Raw genomic sequence first — 6,765 nt, 5'->3', positions numbered from 1 at the left:
CTGAACTTCATAGCGAGACCCTGCCTCAAAAAGACCAAAAAAAAAAAAAAAAAAAAATTCTAGCATTCAGGAGGCTGAGGCAGGAGGATCAAGAGTTGAAGGGCAGCCTGGACGACATCGTGGATTCTGTCTCAAAAAATAAAAAATAAATAAATAAATTTTGAAATGTATTTCCACATAACTGTCCTGTCTCCTGAGAAGGTGAAATTTGGGTGACTTATTCTTACAGCTTTGTCACCTGGAATATACAGGGCAGGAGCTCAGATTTCATTCATGTGTCTCCCTGATGCTTTTAGTTTATTTGTTTTTATTTTGCCATACATGGGGGTTAAGCCCAGGGCCTCCTGCATGGCAGGCAAGGCTAGACCACAAGGCCACACCTGCACCCTGCCTCCTCGTTTCTTTCCATGCTTTGGGCAATTTGGGTTGGGTGTTTTGCAAGGACATTGGTTACATCATGCTAACTGGGAATTCTCAGTTTTACTCTTCTACGTACCCATGGGGCGCTGCTTTGGGGGGTTGAAACAGGGACTTGTAGTCCAGGTTGGCCTTGAACTCACTGTGTATAGCCCAAGCTGGCCTCAAACTGTAGGCAGTCCTCCTGCCTCAGCCTCTTGAGTATATGGCTTATCTATGTGCTTTTTAATTTTAAAAACTTAGTTTGTATTTTTGAGAAAGGCATATTTGTCTAAAGCTTAGGAGGCCAAATTGTATGTAAAAATTTAATACAAAAAAGTAGTTTCCTGTGGGTACTCATTTGGTTTATCTCTTTCTTCTGGTATATATACTATTTATAAATAATACGTAGACATGACCTTCTCTTAAGTAATCCATGCGCACTATCATCTGTGGACTTTTTAAGATGGTAGAGGAGGGTTTTAAGTTTGTTCATACTTCTCCCCTATTCTCACTAGTGCTAGATCATAGTCTTATTAAACTCATATCCACTTTTTTTTTTTTTTTTTTTGGTCTTTTTGAGACAGAGTCTCTCTATGCAGTTCAGTATGGCCTTGAGCTCACTTTGTAGCCCAGGCTGGTCTCGAACTAGCGACGATCCTCCTGCCTTAGCCTCCCGAGTGCTGGGATTACAGGCGTGCAACACCACGCCCGGCTCAGGTTTTATTTTGTAATCACATATATATCATTCATTGCTGAGACAAGTGTCACTGATTACATTTCCTTTCTTGTGAGATTTGTTTTTCCTGGAGTTAATAATTGTTTCCTTTTTATTTGCCTCATTTTCATAGTTGTATTCCCTGAAACTTCATTTTCTGAAATGTGGTGGGAGTTTTACTGATTTCAAATGGGGGTATTGTGTTTCAGTGGAAAATCTCATCCCTGCCACCCAGCTAATGTCAGGAGCTGAGAAATGAATCCAGTTTCTGATCCTTGGTATTTGCTTAGTTTAAATAAACTTTCACCATTTTTCCTACACAGCAGCTTTTCAGAAATAATGACTGTTATTCCCTGGAACCTTGGAACTCTCCAGTGTTAGTAAATTTTTGTCCTCCCTTTCTTTCCCAGAACTGATTCTACATTTTTAGAAGTAAAGGTTATTCTTAAAATAATTGACCCTTGCCCAGGCCATTTAGTGCAGTATGCATGCCTTTTATTTACGTTCATCTTATGTTACCTTTTATTTGCATTTAGTTGTTTGCAAATGTGTTTTTGTACTTAGAATGTAAATTGCTTGAGGGCTAGAAGTGCCCTTTTTTTTTCTTTTTTTTTTTGAGACAGGGTCTCATTAGGTAGTTCAAGCTGGCCTTGAGCTCATTCTGGAGCCCAGGCTGGTCTTAAACTAGCTTCGAACCTCCTGCCTCAGCTTCCAAGTGTAGGGACTGCAGGCCTGAGCCACCACCCCTGGCCAGAGGTGCCTTTTTAAAAATTCACTTTTGGATTCCGCTAGGTCCTAACACACTGCCTTGGCTTAGCAAGTTCTCCATAAATGCATATTAAATTCACAAACGTGGACAAATAAAGTTACGGCCCTCTCCAATCCAGAGCCATCAAACTGTGATAACTTTCAGGTCCTTTCTTGTCGCCAAAGAGCTTGCCTCGGAAAGCCTTGCGTGGTGGGGACCGTACAGCAGGCCTCGCCCCCGCACCCGCAGAGCTACCTCTGCAAGTTGCAGTTGGGAACAGCAGCTCAAGTTCCGGGGCGCGCAGACCTGGCGCTGTGTTCCCAAAGGTGGTAACATGTTGACCATCGCCGGAGTGCGAGAACAAGAGGTCGTTTCTCGGAACTAAAATCCGCCCTGGCGATCCGCAGGCCGCGCTTTCTCCAGGGACGGCTGCCCTGCTGTCCTCGACCAGGGGGTCAGTGTGGCCTGTGGAGGTGACAGGGCTCCACGGGGAACGGAGGCCGCGCGTCCCCAGCCAGCCCAGGAACGCCCGCGCTGCCGGCGGCCCGGCCTGCGGCTCCGCGGTCCCATCGCCGGGGACAGCGCTAGCGCCACCCGCGCCGCCCGGTCAAAATGGCGGCCGGCTTGCAGCCGCCCGCGCCCGGGGGACAGGCGGCAGCAGGCCCTAGTGAGGCGGCGCGCGCTGTGTCCCCAGGCGGGAAACCGCTCATCCTTGGGCCACAGCGACCCGGAGAGCCCTGTCCTACCTCTTCCCCAGACAGACGCCCTGCCCAGCGCCCTACCTGGACAGGCCCTCAAAGGGATGTTTTATCACCCAGCACCCCCAAGACTCCTGTGACTGCCTAGGATAAGGACTTCAAGGAAGGCTTCCGGGCTACACACGGTGGACAGAAGACGAGTGGGGACAGATGGGTCCATGCCTCACACCTAAGCCATTTCCTCCAGTGTTGGGACACTTCGGGCACACACTTGCACAATACCAGTGACGTTAATGAGGGCAGCACGCCCTTTTAAAACACAAGGCCCAGCACTCTTGGAGTCAGAAATGTCCTGGAAAAATCTAGTATGGCTGCTTGTGAAACTCATAGTAATAGCGCATAAGGGCTACAGAATGTGTGTGGGTCCTGGCTTGGGCTCTGACATCGATATGCGCACTGTGTAGGCTGCCATCCTCTTAGGACACTCCGAAGCCTTAGGTCCAATTTACCAGAAATGGCATTGATGAATGCGGTGCCTTCTGAGTGATCTCCCCACAGACTCAGGCTGGGAGGTCAGGAGCCCACCCCCCCAGCTGATGCAGGTAGAATCACAATGGTAGGAACAGAGAAGTACCCAGAAAAACCTCCTCATTACCCTTTCTAAACTGTGGGCTGACACCTCCCGCAGGTTCAAGGTTCTATCTAAAGTTTGCATGTTGCATAGCTCAGCATGAGGCTGAATGTGAACTTTTTGGTTTTGTTTTGGTGAAATAAAGTCCTTCTGCATAACATTTGCTCCAGCTTGTTATTCTTATGGAAAACACTTCCTCCACCCACCCTGATGGTAGCGTCTCCTTCCTTCTACAACCCCTCTTTTAATTACCTCTTTCTTGCCCCAGTTTAGGCAGCCCCCAGCACTTTGTTCCCATACAGAATAAACCCAAGGCCAAGCCTAATCCTCGGTGGTCCTGACCCTCCCTGCAGTGAGTCGACTGCCCATGGGCCCTCCAGGTGCCCCAGCTGAGTAGGGGCAAAGCTGTGCCTCTTGCCGGCCCCCCTTGCTGCTTTTCAGACACAGTACTTCTCCAGAAAATAATCACACACGCACACACAAAGTTCAAAACAGGCCTTTGGAGCCAGGCATCCATGAGCTTCGGTCATCCCATCACCGAGCCAACCATCCAATTTCTAAACTGTAGCTAGCACCAAAGGGCTACTGCTGACCTTGTGCCCGTCTAAGTCCTCTCCTAGCACCAAACTCGGGTGGCCTGGGCATCTCAGCTGCACCCACCTCCAGCCCTGTTGCCCCTCCCTGTGAGGCAGTAACCTTAAACTGCTCGACAGGCGGCCAGCAGGGCTGGTACAGTGAGGACTCCCTGGAGACAGCCGCCTCTAGCAGCAGGCCCCATCTGCGGTGCAGCTGAACGAGTTAAGCTGCCCTGGCATGAGCGGTCTGGAGTGAGGTCTGGATGGGAGAGAGCTGGTGGGAGCCCCAGGCAGCCTCGGCCTTAGCAGCCCCAAGTTGCAGGACAAAAGTGGTCCTCCCCCTCCCAAAGCGCTGCAGGAGAGGTCCCGAGGACTCTTATCAGGGTCTGGGGGAATGGCCTGTGAGCAGGGCCCACTGTGAGGCCGCTCTAGGGGTCTTGGAAGCACAGGGCAGAATGCACTAGAGGGCAAGGGCCTTCCGGTCAGTGAAGGTGAGTCTTCACGGAACAAGCAACAAGGAGCTGCAGCACTCAACCCTGCAACTCCAGTAGCAAAGATGGGACCCACATAATAGCAGGCTAGGGAGGGCGCACTCCTCACAGCCCCAGGTGCAGCAAAGGTTACTACTTTCTAGATAGCAGTTCTCCGATGATCTGCCCCAGGGACGCACACCCACAAGCCAGAACCTGGGCTGCTCCGGCCTTAGGGGTCAGCCCCACCAAACCTGGCTTGGGCTTCACAAAGGCCACGTGTGGCCGGGACAGAGCAGAAGCGGCCACGACTCTCAGATCTTTAATTACGCTGGGAGCCCCTACCCTTCCCCCCACCCCATCGCCAGCTTCCAGCCCTTTAATCAATTTCACGATATTAAATATTAATTTCCCGCCAGCTACGCTTTCTCAGAGGAGGGGGAGGGGACAGGCAGGGCAGCTGCCAAGGAACAGATAGCTTTGCAGGGTGTGACCAGGGTAACTGGGCGCGGAGGACGCGCGGGCTTCTAAGTGACCTGCGCCCAGAACTCAGAGCCACCGGGTTTGCGCTCCGCAGCTGGGCAACTTGAAGAGTTATGAACGCCGGGGTGCAGGCCTCTGGGAGGGGCAGCGAAGTGCGCTGAGCGTCCCCGGTGCTGGGCGACCGCCTCCTGCTCTGCGCCCCCCACCTCCAGCCGCGAGTCAGCCTCACGCGGGCCCGCGGCGCGCTGCGATGATGGATCGCGCCTGGCGGGGGTGATTTGGTGTTGATCGCACATTATCACTGGCAGGTTGGACTGGTTGCTGATGGACGACTTCTAGCGGCGGCGCGGCACCGTCTTCAGACACCGCGCAGGGATTCGCTCGCTCGGCGAGGGTCTCCCCCCGCAACCACTCTCCACCCCGCTTCCCGGAGTTTGGAGGGCCTGGGAGAAGGAGTGGGGGTCTCCCTTGCGCCCAAGGCCGCGCCGGAGCGGGTTCTGATGTGCGCCGCAGGCGGCGCCGGGCGAGGAGGGGAACCAGGACGCCTCTCCCACTTCCTAGCGTTTCTCCTGCTTTTGCTGCCTGCTCTCCCTACCCCTCGCCTGCTTCCCCATCGAAACCTGAACGGTCATGGTCACTCCACCGGTGATTTTCCCACCGCCCGGCCATGGCCGCGGGGCTGCAGACCCCTCCCCCGAGGCCCGCGACCCTTTCCCCGGGCCCGCAGCAGCCGCGGCGCTGCGGTGCGCCCCTCCTCGCTTCTTTCTCTAAAGTGCCTGCAGATACAAAAGCGGTTTCGTAATGCCTTCCGTCTGCGAGAGCCGGAGGACCTTGGCTGACCTTTCAGAAACTGATTGCAACTGCCTGTTAACAGCCCGTACTGACCGCACTGAGCGGAGCGGAGGACAATCATTTAAGTGACAGACGGCGAGGTGGCCCCGGCTCAGTCGAGCGGCCTGGTTAAGCCCGCCCCTCCCCCGCCATCCCCTCTCCCCCCGCTACTCCCCCAGCCCCCGGTGCACTGCGGGCCGTAGCGGGCGCTCGGGCAAGCGAGGAGGGCGCGCTCGCGCGCGCGTGTGTGAGCATGTGTATGCGTGTCCGCGATTACCGGCCGACGGGTTAACCCTTTGCCGAGCTGCCGGCCCCTTTGAGACCAGGCGCTGCCCACTTAATCTCCCATCTGCAAAAGACGAATAAAAGGGCCGCCTCTGCCGACTTTCCCTAATGCGTAAACTGTACCCTTTTAGCGTGACCCGGGCTGCGTTCCTGCTGCTGCCGGGGAAAGATCTCCACCCTCGGCTCTTCTGCCACGGCCCTGTGCCCCCCTCCCTTCCCAGCACAGACAGGCACAGACTCAAGGAACAGCACGGGGACAGCAAAAGGGATCCAAAGGCTCGGAGAGACTCGCGGTGCAGTGGACGAGGGTGTTCCTTGTGTTTTCTGTTTTGGAAACTGGAGGGGGGCTCGTAACGGGAAGGCGAGGTGGGGGAGGGAGGCTGGTGACAGGGCACCTCGGGCTGCGCTCGTTCCCTCTCTCGGGAGAGATCGCCAGCTGCTCTCCAACAGGCAGCGCCCTGAAATCTATTTAAAGAGAGGGAAAGGGGAGGAGAACAAAGGGGGAGGAGGGGGCGGTGAGCGGAGCCTGGGCAAGAGCGAGCGAGCAGGGAGGATCCACCGCTCCGCGGGCACATCAAGCGCTCACATCTGTACACTCCGCGATCGATGGGGAGAATGGATAATATTTGTCAGCTGCAGACCTTTCGGTTCCCGGGGAGGGGAGGGGGCGAGGGAGGGGGAGGGGCGGGCAGGCCAGGCGAGAGAGGCCGCCTCAAGGACAGCGCGCTTCCCGCTGCAGCCATACGGAAACCCAGAGCCATGAAAGCCGGGGGATTTTTTTCTCTTATTATCATTATTAATTATTTTTTATTATTCCACAGCAGCCAGCGAACGCTCGGCGGCGCCCCTCCCCCGCTCGCCCGCCGCCTCCCTTTGTTGATTCTCAGCTGCGAGCACGGCAGGGCCAGAGCTGCCGCCGCCGCCGCCGCC

General features: G+C 54.8%; 1 long non-coding RNA gene across 1 annotated transcript; it reads left to right on the top strand.

Moving 5' to 3' along the window:
- Positions 1 to 4,784: 4,784 nt before the first annotated feature.
- Positions 4,785 to 6,759, top strand: LOC106147474. The gene is made up of 3 exons (XR_001232395.1): positions 4,785 to 5,678; positions 5,967 to 6,128; positions 6,660 to 6,759. It is a non-coding gene; the product is annotated as an uncharacterized LOC106147474 (long non-coding RNA).
- Positions 6,760 to 6,765: the final 6 nt, after the last annotated feature.

The sequence above is a fragment of the Chinchilla lanigera genome, unplaced genomic scaffold (genome assembly GCF_000276665.1).
Source record: "Chinchilla lanigera isolate Chin_1 unplaced genomic scaffold, ChiLan1.0 scaffold00165, whole genome shotgun sequence".
NCBI classification, from domain to species: domain Eukaryota; kingdom Metazoa; phylum Chordata; class Mammalia; order Rodentia; family Chinchillidae; genus Chinchilla; species Chinchilla lanigera.
This window is presented reverse-complemented; position numbering and strand designations above follow the sequence as displayed.